The 15,127-nt window shown below is 44.7% G+C and overlaps 1 protein-coding gene across 4 annotated transcripts in view; it reads right to left on the minus strand.

Moving 5' to 3' along the window:
* SAR1B (secretion associated Ras related GTPase 1B) overlaps window positions 1-15,127 on the minus strand; it is a 240,667-nt gene that overhangs the window by 120,078 nt on the left and 105,462 nt on the right. The window lies entirely within an intron of this gene.

The raw sequence follows: 15,127 nt of genomic DNA on the forward strand, positions 1-15,127 counted from the left end.
CTGTGTTCTTTGTTCCTAAGATTTTATCCCAATTTATGCCTTCTAGCAAGGTTCATAGTTTAAGGAAGTTGGCATCTTTTGAAATTCAGTGTCTCTGTATTCCCCTCATGTTTCCTATTTGTGTGATTTATACTGAAGACAATTGACCTGTGATTGCTGTTACCTAATTTGCCCCGTATAGCCACATCCGTGATCAGGTCTGTATTGTTGGTAATCAGTAGATCCAGTAACGCTTTATTTCTAGTTGGTGCGTCTACCATTTGACCCATAAAATTGTCCTGCAAGACATTTAGGAATGGCGAGCCTTAGATCAATGCGTGATTCCCACCACCCAGTCTATGTCTTGATAATTAAAATCCCCCATTATGATAACACTTCCCATCCTTGCTGCTAATCTAATTTATTGTAGGAGATCTGTCTCCCCTTCCTCCCTTAGGTTAGGGGGCCTATAGCATACTTCCAGTATTATTTTCCCCTTAGCTTCATCCCTTTGGAGCTCTACTCATAAGGATTCCACCTACTCCCTAGTTCCCTTAGTGATGTCTTCTCTCGCATTCACTTGTATATTATTCTTGATATATAGGCATACCCCTCCCCCTTTTTTACCCTCTCTATCCTTGCGATAAAGGGTATACCCTTGAATGGTTGCAAGCCAAACATGATAGCTGTTGAACCAGGTCTCTAAAATTTCCACAAAATCCAAATCCTCCTCGTACAACAGCTTGTCTGACAGGCTCCTGGCATTGGGGAACATGCCACGTAGTTTAGACCGGTCGCATGTTATCCTCTTATGAGTGTTCCAAGTGTGCAACTAGGACTTGCTACTATACTTACCTTGGGTTTATATGCTTTGGTCAGCCTATCACTAATGCCCCCAATACTACCCTCTGGAATATGTTCCGCACTGACTATCTCTACCTCTGGACCCTCCCCCCATTGCCTAGTTTAAAAACCCCTCTAACTTTTTAGCCATCTTCATTCTCAGCTGATCTGCACCCTCCTCATTTAGGTGCAGACCATCCCTTCTATAGTACTGGTTATTGACTGAGAAGTCGGCCCAGTCCTCCAGGAACCCAAACCCCTCCTTACTACACCAGCTCTTCAGACACTACTTTCCTAATCGCCCTCTGCTTTTCTGGTGTGGCTCGATGTACCGGTAGTATTCCTGAGAATACTACCTTGGAGGTCCTTTTCCTCAATTTAGCTCCTAAGTCCCTAAAATCATTCTTTAGGACACTCCATCTGCCTCTGACTTTGTCATTGATGCCAATGTGCACCATGACAGCTGGGTCTTCCCCAGCCCCTCCCAGTGATCTGTCCACAAGATCCGTGATGTACCGAACCCGAGTGCCTGGTAGACAACATACAGTTTGGTGCTTCGGGTCTTTGTTACAGATTGGCCTCTCTGTCCTTCTAAGAATTGAGTCCCCTACCACCAGAATCTATCTATCCTTTCCCTTTGCTTCCCCCCCCCCCACTCTCACTGGAGGAGTTCTTCCCCTGGAAGCTAGGAGAGTCCCTCAGCTCCAGCAGTGCAGATTGGAGATTATACACTGTTCAAATTACCTAACAACTAGCTTCCTGACACTAATATTAAACAAGACAGTACACAGGTACTCAACAAGACAATACACAGGTAATCAACAAAACAATACACAGGTACCCACAGACCTACATGCACTCGTAGACCTATGCGCACTTGCAGACCTACGTGCTCTCGCAGATCTATGTGCATCGCAGATTTACGTGCACTCGCAGACCTACGTGCACTCGCAGACCTACGTGCAGACCTATGTGCACTTACTGTCAGGGCTGGGCTCAGCCCTTCCTTCTCTGAGCTGGCTGCTCAGCTGTCGGCTAATTGCCAGCTCCCATCTCTCACCACAGTTACCCAGCTGTTGATGATCCTGCTTGTCAGTCCTGCCTACTTAAGCTGTCCAGTCCAAAGGAGCCCTGCCTTCACCTTGGTCACATCACAAGAAAATATCGCCTGCATTCCTGGTTTAAGGCTGGCTTTGCTGACTTGCCTTCTGTCTCCAGATCCTGCTTTCTGTTCCACTACTTTGATCCCTGACTTCTGCTTGGCTGACTATCCATTCTGGTTACTGAACTTTTGCTATGTTTTGACTAGATTTGTTCTTTTTACTGTTATTATTAAACAAGTGTGATTTAACTGTACTTCTGTCTCGGTCTCATTTCATGGTTTCTGACAGTAGGTGAAGGCCATGAATTCAGAAGACACAGTCAATCCACTTGTTGGTAATATTTTTTCCAGATTGGATGAGCAAGATCACCGCATGTATCAGTTTGTCATAGCATTACAAATGCTCCTGAGTCACACGGCTCACCTGGAATCTCCCACTGTGGCTGCTCCGGTACAACCTGAGTTGCAGGCCGCCCCTGCTGCTGTGCCAGTCTCTGAGCAGGCACCCTCCTCGAGTTTTACCTCTATAAGAGGTATGTCTGGTTCCGCTCTGCTTCCCCATCGATTTGGGGGCGATCCAGTTCAATGCAGAGGGTTCTTCAACCAGGTTGAGATATACTTTGAGATGTTGCCCCAGGCATTTCCCACGGAAAGAAACAAAGTAGGTTTTGTGATAACTTTGCTTTCTGAGAGAGCCTTGGCCTGGGCAAACCCTCTATGGGAGCTGCAAAAACCTGTTGTCTTGAGTTACCCTGAGTTTGTGGCCTCCTTTAAAACGGTATTTGACGTTTTTGCTCGCTCCACTTCTGCTGCCAAGTGCCTCATGTGCATCAAACAGAGTACGAGAACTGTTGCTGACTATGCCACTGAATTCCGTACTCTTTCAGCAGAGGTTGCTTGTAACAATGAGGCCCTTGTGGTGGATTTTTCTCATGGTGTCTCAGATTCCATCAAGGAAGAGATATCAGCCCAATATATACCCACTGAGCTGGAAAAGTTGATCTCGTTTGCCATCCTCATTGACACCAGACTCAGAGAAAGACTCTCTTTTAAGGAAGCCTCTTGTAAGTTTGCCTCCGAGCTTTGCAGTCCCACCTGTGCCTCCTTCACTTCCCATGCCTCCTGGTACTGAGTCGGTCAATGAAGATGAACCCATGCACTTGGGCTTCATGCGTCTCTCTGCGGATGAGAGAACCTTTAGGAGGAGGTAGAGATTATGCCTTTATTGTGGCCAGGCAGGTCACTTTTTGAAGTCTTGTCCTACCCATCCAGGGAACGCCCAAACCTTGAGGTCCTGTCACAGACAGATCTTAGGTGGCATTGTTTCATCCCCAGTTATCTAGAAGGATAAACCCCTGGTTTTGGTCACTCTTTCTTGGGCTGAGTCGTTGATTGAGATACAGGTTCTAATCGACTCTGGGGCTGCAGGCCTGTTCTTTGATGCTGCCTTTGTATCGAAGAACTCAATTCCACTGCAGCTGTATGACACTCCACTTGCCATTGAGGCTCTTGATGGGAGACCTCTACAGCCTGCATATGTGACTCATGAGACGGTTCCATTGTCCATGGCCATTGGGGCTCTTCACCATGAGATAATCCAATTCCAAGTTATTTCCTCACCTAAATTTCTGCTGGTTATTGGTTATCCTTGGTTATAGAGGAATAACCCCTCTTTTGATTGGCTCCACGCTGAGGTTCTCTCCTGGTCACCACAATGCAGTGAGACATGCTTCCAGAAAGTAGCCAAGGTCCTGTGCACCTCTTCACTCTCCTCCCTGCTTGAGGAGTACTGCAATTTTAGCAATGTCTTTGACAAAGGTCAAGCCAGTAGTTTGCCTCCCCATCGGCCGTATGATTGCGCAATTGACCTTCAACCTAGTGCCATACCCCCTCATGGCTGGGTTTAACCTTTTGACGATCTTGGAGGATAAGACCATGGAGTATGGTGCAGACATACTTTCTTGAGGTTTTTATCCACAAATCCTCGTCTCCTGCTAGTGCTGGTTTCTTCTTTGTGAAGAAGAAGAGCAGTGAACTGAGACCTTGCATTGATTATAGGGGTCTCAATCGTTCCAGAATTAAGAATGCCTATTCGATTCTGTTGATTACAGAGTTATTTGACCGCCTCAAGGGACCAACAGTTTTCATGAAGCTTGATTTGAGAGGGGCATACAACCTTGTGAGGATTAAGGAGGACGACAAGTGGGAAACTGCGTTTAATACCAGAACAGGCCATTACAAGTACCTGGTAATGCCTTTTGGCCTTTGTAATGCCCCAGTAGTTTTCCAGGAATTTATTAACGATGTTAGCCGAGATTTGTTGCAGCTCTGTGTGGTGGATTTTCTCGTTGATATTCTCAAATTTTCCAAGTCTCCGGAGATCCACCACACAGATGTCTGTTGTGTGCTTCAGAAACTAAGAGAGAAGAATCTCTATTGTAAACTGGAGAAGTGCGAGTTCCATCGTGAACAGGTTAAATTCCTAGGCTCTCATTTCCACTGCTGGTTTTTCAATGGACTCAGAGAAACTTTTGACAGTCCTACAGTGGCCCTGACCCATGGGTTTACGTCCTCTTCAGCGCCTCCTGGGCTTTGCCAACTATTATCGGAAGTTTATTCGTAACTTCTTGTCTCTGGTCAAGCCCCTGACTGATATGACCAGAAAGGATGGTAACCCACAGAGTTGGTCTCCGGAGTCCATTAAGGCCTTTGAGAGTCTCAAGGCTGCCCTTGTTTCTGCTCCTGTGTTGGCACATCCTTATTTTACATTACCTTTTATCCTTGAGGTTGATGCTCGTTCCACTTGGGCACAAGTCCAGGAGGCTTTGCGTCATGCTAATGATAGGTACAGCCTCAATGCTGACTGCAGACGCCTGTCTGCGCCTTCCTACCAGGTTGGGACCAGGGTCTGGCTGTCATTTCACAACTTCCAACTTTGTGTTCCCTCACTGAAGTTCACATCTCGATTTATTGGGCCTTTCCATATACTTCGCAGGATTAACCTAGTGGCTTACGCATTAGACCATCCTTCTAATATGGGTATTTCAAATGTATTTCATGTCTCCTTATTAAAACCTTTGGTCTGCAACCACTTTGCCACCTCAGTGCCATGTCCTTAACCTGTACAGGTTGAAAACCATGAGGAGCATGAAGTACAGTCCATTGTTGACTCCCGTAGGTTCAGTTGGTGCATACAGTACCTGGTGCATTGGAAAGGGTATGGTTCGGAGGAACGCTCTTGGGTCTCATCCTGGGACGTACATGCCCCTGTCCTCCTTTGTGATTTCCATAGATGCTTTACCCTCAAGCCTGGTGGTCCTCCGAGGTGGAGGGGTCCTTGAGGAGGGAGTACTGTCAGGGCTGGGCTCAGCCATTCCTTCTCTGAGCTGACTGCTCAGCTGTCAGCTAATTGCCAGCTCCCATCTCTCTCCACAGTTACCCAGCTGTTGATTCTGCTTGTCAGTCCAGCCTACTTAAGCCGTCAAGTGCAGAAGAGCTCTGCCTTCGCCTTGGTCACATCACAAGAATCTATCTCCTTCATTCCTGGTTTAAGACTGGCTTTAAGACTGGCTTTACTGACATCCCTTCTGGCACCAGATCCTTCTTGCTCTTCCACTACTTTGATTCCTGACTTCTGCTTGGCTGACTATCCATAACGATTACTGAACTTTGGCTATGTTTTGATTAAGTTTGTTCTTTTTACTTTTATTATTAAACAAGTGTGATTTAACTGTACTACAACCCCTGTTATAACCTCCTGTTTTCAACACTGATTTTTAACTCATCACTCATCGTCCATTTCCACTTGGACAGAGTTCCAGCAAGCTCAAAGATGAGCAGGCTCACAATGAGTTGTACAAAAGGTTATATAGGCCTCAAGCACCTGTGACCAATTAACCACTCCCCTTAATTAGTAGGCTGAAAGAAGCAAAGAAAAAAAAAAGCTGTTTAAAAACTGTCAGAAAAAGGTGTTAAAAAGCTCCACGGAAAAGTCCCAAAAAGAACCTAAAAATGAAATCCAGCAATCACCAGCAGTCAAAAAGCAAAAAGCACTCTCCACTCAAGGTCCCCACTGTTAAGCTTCCAACCAGCAGTCTGGCAACATGCAGATATAATCAAAATTGTGAGTGGTGTACTCGCTTTTGTGAGATACTATATATATTTATGGTCAAAGCCCTATGGCCGATACGGATATGAACAAATAGACTTACCATAAGATTTACAACATGAAATGGACCTGAAGTGTGCCCTGGTCTGATGGTCGGTATACCAAATAAGGGGGCATACCCTAGATTAGACATTAATATTTTGTGAAGAGAAATGAATTTGAGAAATGCCCTGAAAAGGGGATGGGAGGGTGGGTGCTGCGCACAGGAAACCGAAAAACACCACACGAGCGGGCTGGTTAAATACCCCCCGGGCTCCTCCCATAAATTCAGGCCACCATACTGGCCTTCCTACTTATGGTCAAAGCCCTATGGCCGATACGGATATGAACAAATAGACTTACCATAAGATTTACAACATGAAATGGACCTGAAGTGTGCCCTGGTCTGATGGTCGGTATACCAAATAAGGGGGCAAAAACATTCAGGTAGGGGTGTAGTTTTATTAGTTTTAGCTTAATTAGTTGAGCAAGTTTGGTGAATGCTTGTGCCATTTCCACCCGAGGATTGGGGATGTACCGGGCGAGGTAGGCAGGGTTCCAACTGCTTATTCTCTTAATGACGTGACTTGGGACCCATGTCAGGATGCTGCCAAGGGTGCTCCAATACTAAAGAGTGACCACGGTACGGACCGGGGTCAAGGTGTAGGCTGCGTAGAAGAACCCCACGTGTTTGGAAACTGGCAGGTACACAAGTGTTAGCACGAAAAGGCAACAGGGGACTGGAGTTTACGCGTTCCGGTAGGAGTGACAGTAGGTGGTCGAGCATGGTTACTCGACACCAGGCACTGTTTGTTCTATAGAAATGGACGTCTATCCTGGAGCCAGATTGCTGGGTTTTAGATACTGCAAGGTGGAGGATGAAATGGTGTTGGTAGCGAGCCAAGTGACGACTACGCAGAACTTGGCCTGCGGGATTACTGAAGGTGAACTTGCTGGGCCATCAGAACCTGTAGTAGGCTAAGTAACTGGCTGTTTGTATGAGCAGGCTTGGCAGAAGGCCAAATTGCGAACTAGTGAAGATAGTAGACCTGTCCCAGAAGATGACAAATTAATGAAATATCTGTTATGACAGAGGCATAAGTTGGTCGTGCCGCGACTGCGACTGATGATGAATCGAACTCTGGAGCATGCACTGAAATGAGGCTAAAGCACTGGGGCACACCGTAACGAATCGGTGCATCACGTATGCAACTGGATTCGAAACGGAGCGCGGTACGTGGCGGTGAATTTATTTTGATTGCCATGACAGAGGCACGAATCGATCATGCCGCTGTTGCGACTGACCGTTAATCGTGCATGCTCTGGAGCATGTACTGAAATGTGGCTGAAATACCTGGGGCGCACCGAGACGAATTAGCGCATGATGCGACTGGATTCGTATCGGAGCGTGATACGTGACAGTGAAATGATTTCCCATGACAGAGACATGAATCAGAGAACCGAAACCTGCAACCGACAATGAATCCTGACTCTGGAGCATGTACTGAAATGAGGCCGTAAACAACTGGGGCACATCGGAACGAATCGGTGCATCACGGATGCGACTAGATTCAAAACGGAGCGCGGTGAGTGACAGTGAAATGAGTAACAAAGTTTGCCATGACAGAGGCCCGAATCGGTCGTGCCGCGATTGCGACTGACCACGAACGGGACTCTGGAGCATGTACTGAAATGAGGCCGAAAAATACCTGGGGCACGCCGGAACGAATTGGTGCATCGTAGATGCGACTGGATTCGCATCGGGACGTGATACGTGACAGTGAAATGATTTCCCATGACAGAGGCACGAATCGGTGCGCCGCAACCTGCAACTGACAACGAACGGGACTCTGGAGCATGTACCTAAATGAGGCCGAAAAACACCTGGGGCACGCCAGTCGAATTGGTGCATCATAGATGCGACTGGATTCGGTGACTCAACAAATGGGACTCTGGAGCATGTACTGAAATGAGGCCGAAAAAACAACTGGGGCGCACCGGGACGAATCGGTGCATTGTGGATGCGACTGGATTCGAATCGGAGCGCAGTAGGTGAGAGTGAAATTATTTGAAATGATCCGACATGGTTTGAAATGGTTCGGCTTTGACATGGCACTGACCAGTGCCCACCAAATCCACGAGAAATATTGATTAGTCTGAGGAGCAAAAAAAACTGTGAGACACGCCTAAACGAAGCTATGTCTTTGCGTCGGTGTGAGGTACACAAAAAAACAAAGAAATGTTTGGTATGATAACATAACGAGTAGTAGACAGACGTTGCGGCTGTGTGTAGGGTTTTACGAAAGACTCGTAAGTTTGATATCGAGGTTTTAGTGACGAGACATTTACAATGTATGAAATGACAAGTCAACCGAAAAACCCTACCTGCGACAGCCGAATCGACGCGTTAGTACATAAATTGCGAACAGGAACGAGGACCTCGAACAACTACGAAGTGGTAACTCACGGACGCTAACGAGTTTCGAAGAGTCGCCCTAGTGACGTCGTGCCGCGCACAGGAAACCGACAGACCACAGGCGAGCGGGCTGGTTAAATACCCCCCGGGCTCCTCCCATAAATTCAGGCCACCATACTGGCCTTCCTACATATATATATATATATATATATATATATATATATATATATATATATATATATATATATATATATTAGTCATGGCCGAAATTGTTGGCACCCCAGAAATTTTTCCAGAAAATCAAGTATTTCCCACAGAAAAGTATTGCAGTAACACATGTTTTGCTATACACATGTTTATTCCCTTTGTGTGTATTGGAACAAAACAAAAATAGGGAGGAAAAAAAGCAAATCGGACATAATGTCACATAAAATCCTAAAAATGGGCTGCTCAAAATTCTTGGCACCTTACACACTTACACAATTGCCAGGTGTGCCAGAGGGGGCTGAGGCTGTTATTAGGGTTGAGAATCAGAGTAACGGACTGGACAAACAAAAGCAGCTCCTTCAGGGGTATCGCTACACTTGCATTTATATTCAGCCTCCCTGATTCAATACCTTGTAGTACCACCTTTCGCTGCAATTACAGCTACAAGTATTTTTGTGTGTCTCTACCAGCTTTGCACATCTAGAATGTGAAATTTTTGCTCATTCTTCCTTGCAAAATAGCTCAAGCTTTGTCAGATTGGATAGAGAGCGTTCAAGTCTTGCCATAGATTCTCTGTTGCATTTAGGTCTGGACTTTGACTGGGCCATTCTAACACAACATTAATATGCTTTGATCTAAACCATTCCATTATAGTTCTGGCTGTATGTTTAGGGCCGTTGTCCTGCTGGAAAGTGAACCTCTGCCCCAGTCTCAGGTCTTTTGCAGACTCTACCAGGTTTTCTTCTAAGATTGCCCTGTATTTCCCTCCATCCATCTTTCCATCAACTGTGACCAGCTTCCTTGTCCCTGCTGAAGAAAAGCACCCCCACAACATTATGCTGCCACCACCATGTTTCACAGTGAGGATGGTGTGTTCAGGGTGATGTGCAGTGTTAGTTTTCTGCTCCACATAGCATTTTGATTTTAGGCCAAAAAGTTAAATTTTGGTCTCATCTGACCAGAGCACCTTCTTCCACATAGTTTCATAGTTTGTAAGGTTGAATAAAGACACCAGTCCATCCTGAGTGAGCGTCTACAATTGTCCCTATCCCTGTACATTACACACTCACATTGGTCCCTACCCTCAATGAGCCCACAATCCAAGGTCCCCATTCATATACTAGGGCCAATTTTGGACAGAAGCCAATTAACCTACCTACATGTCTTTGGATTGTGGGAGGAAACCGGAATACCCGGAGGAAACCCACGCAGGCACAGGGAGAACATGCTAACTATAGGCAAGTAGTGTCATGGTTGGGATTCAAACCAGTGACCCTTCTTACTGCTAGGTGAGAGTGCTAACCACTACACCACTGTGCTGCACATGTTTGCTTTGTCCTCCAAATGGCATCTCACAAACTGCAAATGGGTTCTTATGGCTTTCCTTCAACAATGGCTTTCTTCTTGTCACTCTTTCATAAAGGCCAGATTTGTGGAGTACACGACTAATAGATGTTCTGTGTACAGATTCTCCCACTTGAGCTGTCAATCTCTGCAGCTCCTTAATGCCGTGTACACATGACCGTTTTTTCCATCAGAATAAACTCTGAAGTTTTTTCAGACGGAGTTCCGCTGAAACGGACTTTCCTATACACGATCACACCAAAGTACCAGCGTTTAGAACGCGGTGACATACAACATGTATGACGGGACTAGAAAAAGGAAGCTCAATAGCCAGTAGCTAATAGCTGCCCCTTGTGTTGTTTTTGGTCCATCAGAACAGCATACAGACGAACAGTTTTCCCGATAGGAATTGATTCCGTTGGAAAGATTTAAAACGTGTTCTATTTCTAGGTCCGTCAGAATTTTCAAAAAGAAAAGTCAGCTGAAGCCCACACACGATTGCAATATCCAATGCAATGAATCCATCTGCCTTTTTCTGCTAGAAAGTCCGACCGTGTGTACACGGCATAAGGGTTACCATGGGCCTCTTGGCTGCTTCTCTGATTAATGATCTACTTATCTGGCCTGTCAGTTTAGGAGGACGGCCATGTCTTGATAGGTTTGCAGTTATGCTATACTCTTTCCATTTTCAGATGATGGATTAAACAGTGCTCTGTGAGATGTTCAAAGCTTGAGATTTTTTTTCATAACTTAACTCCGCTTTAAATTTCTCAACAACATTATCCCTGACCTGAAGGAAATTAGTTTTCTTATGATTATTTTTTCCCTGTGACATAATGATTTTTTCAAACCTGCAGGGCCTAACCTTGGTAATTGAACATAATGTCATCACAGACCCTGACAATTGAGTAAACCTCAAACATTACTGCATACCTGAAGCTCGCTGGAATATTGTCTCGGCCGAGCTTAAGAGTATGTTGGACCTTGGGATCATCGAGGAGTCTTCAAGTAGCTGGTCCAGCCCTATAGTTCTTGTACCCAAGCCGTATGGAACCTGGCGGTTCTGCAATGACTTTCGCAAGTTAAATGAAGTCTCCAAGCCAGACGCGTATCCCATGCCCCGTGTGGATGAGTTAATTGAGAGATTAGGTTTGGCCCGCTGCATCCCCACTCTTTACTTGACCAAGGGATCCTGGCAGATCCCGCTTTCCCTAGAGGCTAAATAAAAAACTGCATTTGCCACACCAGAGGGTTTATGGCAATATGCCCGAATGCCGTTTGGGTTACATGGGGCCCCAGCCACTTTCCAGAGGGCCATGGACTTCGTCCTGAGACCTCATAAGGAATTCTCAGGAGCCTATCTTCATGACATTGTCATCTTTAGTCAGGACTGGGAGAGTCACTTACCGAAGGTCCAGTTGGTCTTGGATGTGCTCCAAAGGGCAGGGTTCACAGTGAACCCAGAAAAAAGCAAGCTTGGGTTGGAGGAGGCCCACTACCTGGGGTATGTTGTAGACAGGGGCATGATTAAACCCCAACTAAACAAGGTGGAGGCTATCCAGAAATGGCCCATCCACTCATAAAGAAACAGGTGCATTCTTTTCTTGGCATTGTGGGCAATTATAGGCGGTTGGTCCCTAACTTTGCCAGTCTAGCAGCCCCTCTGACTGATCTCACCAAAGGAAAGAACGCAACTGTTGTTCAGTGGAGTGTAGAAGCAGAAGCAGCATTCTGCTGGTTGAAGCAAGCTTTGTGGCAGGAACCAGTTTTGGTAGCGCCTGACTTCCAAAAAGAGTTCCTTGTACAAACAGATGCCTCAAAGTTGGATCTGGGTGCAGTACTGTCCCAGATGGTTGGGGGGGATGAGCACCCCGTAGTGTACTTGAGCCAGAAGCTCCCGTTAGCTGAGAGGAATTATTCCATTGGGGAAAGGGAGTGTCTCGCAATAAAATGAGCTTTGGAGACACTCCACTACTACTTGTTGGGCCGACCATTCAAGTTAGTTTCAGATCATGAACCCCTTATGATGTCCCAAAAAAATAAAGACAAAAACTCCAGAATCATCCGGTGGTTCCTTGCTCTACAGGACTTCAAGATTGTAGTGGTACATAGACCAGGAAAGGTACATCAGAATGCGGATGCCCTTTCCCGGGTCTACTGCCACTGGATTTGTGGTGTCCAGACCCCTGGCCTGGAACAGGGAGGGGGGATATGTAGAGGGTCAGCCTGGGGCAGGGTTAAGAAGGGGTTAATCGAAGAGGGCAGGTACTTCCCCTTCAGACCTGCTTATTGTCAGCTGGGCTGAAAGTGTCAGAGGAGAGCTGTTGGAATAGGAGAGAGAGAGCGAGAGAGAGAGAGAGAGAGAGACACAGCAACACGCTGCTGGATTGTGTAGTTACTGGCTGAGCTTAACCACATAAAAGACTGTAGCGCTGATTAGAGCCATGAACTATTGCCTGTAAGCCTGTATGCTGAGGAACTGTGAGCTGTACCTGTGTTCACAACTGTGTGACAAGACAAGCCTGTCATCTCTTTTGTTTGTTTTCTTTGCCAGTTTGCTGAATAAAGCCATTTTATTTTATTGGACTGTCTCTGAATTTCAAGGGGTATGAATACTTTTTCAAGGCACTGTATAACACTAGCTATGCGCATGTTTAACCCTTTGATCACCTGTGATGTTAACACCTTCCTAGCCAGTGTCCTTAGTACAGTAACAGTGCATATTTTTAGCACTGATCACTGTAATAGTGTCACTGGTCCCCAAAAAAGTGTCTAATTTGTCCCTCACAATATCGCAGTTCCGCTATAAGTAGTTGAACGCTGCCATTACTAGTATAAATAAATAAATAAATAAATAAAAATTTCATAAATATATCCCATAGTTTGCAGATGCTATAACGATAGTGCAAACCAATCAATATATGGCTATTGAGATTTTTTTTACATGATTATTGGCCTGAATTGATGAAGCAATTTGATTTTTTTTTATATTTTTTTTATATTTTTTTTATTGCATATGTTTTATAGCAGAAAGTCAAATATATCGTTTTTTTTTTTCCAAAAGTGTTGGTCGTTTTTGTTCATAGCACAAAAAATGTAAAAAGCAGAGGTGATCAAATACCACCAAAAATAATCTCTATTTGTGGGAAAAAAATAAAAAAAATGTATGTTGGTACAGTGTCACATATTGGGTGAGAACCTCCTTCCCTCAGCCAGGGCTTCGAAAATGGGTCATGGATGGGTATTCTAGCATGTTAATGACCCAAAACACACAGCAAAGGCAACAAAGGAGTGGCTCAAGAAGAAACACATTAAGGTCCTGGAGTGGCCTAGCCAGTCTCCAGACCTTAATCCTATAGAAAATATGTGGAGGAAGCTGAGATCTCAAGTTACCAAACATTTGACTCAAAACCTAATGACTTGGGGAGGACAAAATCCGTCCTGAGATGTGTGCAAACCTGGTGGTCAACCACAAGAAACATCTGCCAACAAGGGTTTTGACACCAAATGCTAAGTTATGTTTTGCGAAGGGGTCAAATACTTATTTCACTCATTAAAATTAGGGTTGCACCAATACCACTTTTTTAAGATTGAGTACATGTACCGATACTTTTTCAAGTACAGATATCGATTACCGATACTTTTTTTTTACCACTTAAGCCCCGGAAAGATTTGCCCCTTAATGACCAGGCCATTTTTTTGCGATACGGCACTGTGCCGCTTTAACTGACAATTGGCGGTCATGCGATTCTGTACTCAAGCAAAATTGATGTCCTTTTTTTCCACAAATAGAGGTTTCTTTTGGTGGTATTTGCTCACCTCTGCGGTTTTTATTTTTTGCGCTATAAACAAAAAAAAGTGCCAATTTTGAAAAAAAGCTATATTTTTTACTTTTTGCTATAAAAAATATAAAAAGAACAAATTTCTTCCCCAGTTTAGGGTATTCTACATATATTTGGTAAAAAAAAATATTGATTGGTTTGAGCAAAAGTTATAGCGTCTACAAAATAAGGGATATATTTATGGCATTTTTATTATAATTTTTTTTTTACTAGTAATGGTGTCGATCTGCGTTTTTTTGGGGGGACTACGACATTGCGGCGGACAGATCAGACACTTTTTTGGGACGATTGACATTTATATAGCGATCAGAGCTAAAAATAACCACTGATTACTGTATAAATGTCATTGGCAGGGAAGGGGTTAACACTAGGGGCGATCAAGGGGTTAAATGTGTGTCCTAGGGAGTGATTCTAACTGTGGGGGAATGGGACTGCCTGGAGGAGACATATCGCTGCTCATACTTAGTATGAACAATAGATCTGTCTCCTCTCCCCTGACAGAACGGTCATCTGTCTGTTTACACTGACAGATCTCTGTTCTGTGTCTCTCAGGAGCGATGGCGAGTGCCCGGCGGACATCGCGGCTGCCGGCACACCTATCGGCCGACGTATAGCTATGGCGATTTTCCTAAGAGAGCCAACCTATGTCAGTATAACTGCGGCAGCCGGTCATCTAGTGGTTAATGTCATGTGACAGTGGCACTAATATGCAGCACTGATGACACATGGACTGTGTCAGTAGTTTTTATTTTAGATTTTTTTTACAATTTTATTGTTCACAATTTATTTATTTTTTTATCATTTTTTACCATTAATTTATTTATTTCACAATGTTTTCCTTTTCTTGGGGGGGGGGGGGGGTAGACTGTGTCAGTGTGTTTTTGATTTTTTATTATTATTTTTACAATTTAACTCTTTCAATATTTATTTGGTACAGTTCTTTCTTTTTCTTTTTTTGCTCTGTTGGGGGGTGGCTTTGGTGAGATATCAGGGGTCTTAACACCCTTGACATCTCCCTTTTGAGACAGGAAAAAGGGATGAGGACAGAGATCCCCCTGTCCCTTTCTCAGCAGCCTCAGCTGCACTGGAGATGAATGGAGAGGAGACAGAGGCTCCTCCCCATTCATAAACGGAAGCATCGTAAACTCAGTTTACGATGTTCAGTGACAGTTATGAATGAACAGAATCCGTGATCACAAACTCTGTTCATTCGGAAAAAGAAAGAGCCGGTAATAAATTACATATTT

This window comes from Lithobates pipiens, unplaced genomic scaffold, assembly GCF_037356315.1.
Source record: "Lithobates pipiens isolate NorthernLeopardFrog02 unplaced genomic scaffold, aLitPip1_a1.2 Scaffold_8, whole genome shotgun sequence".
NCBI lineage: Eukaryota > Metazoa > Chordata > Amphibia > Anura > Ranidae > Lithobates > Lithobates pipiens.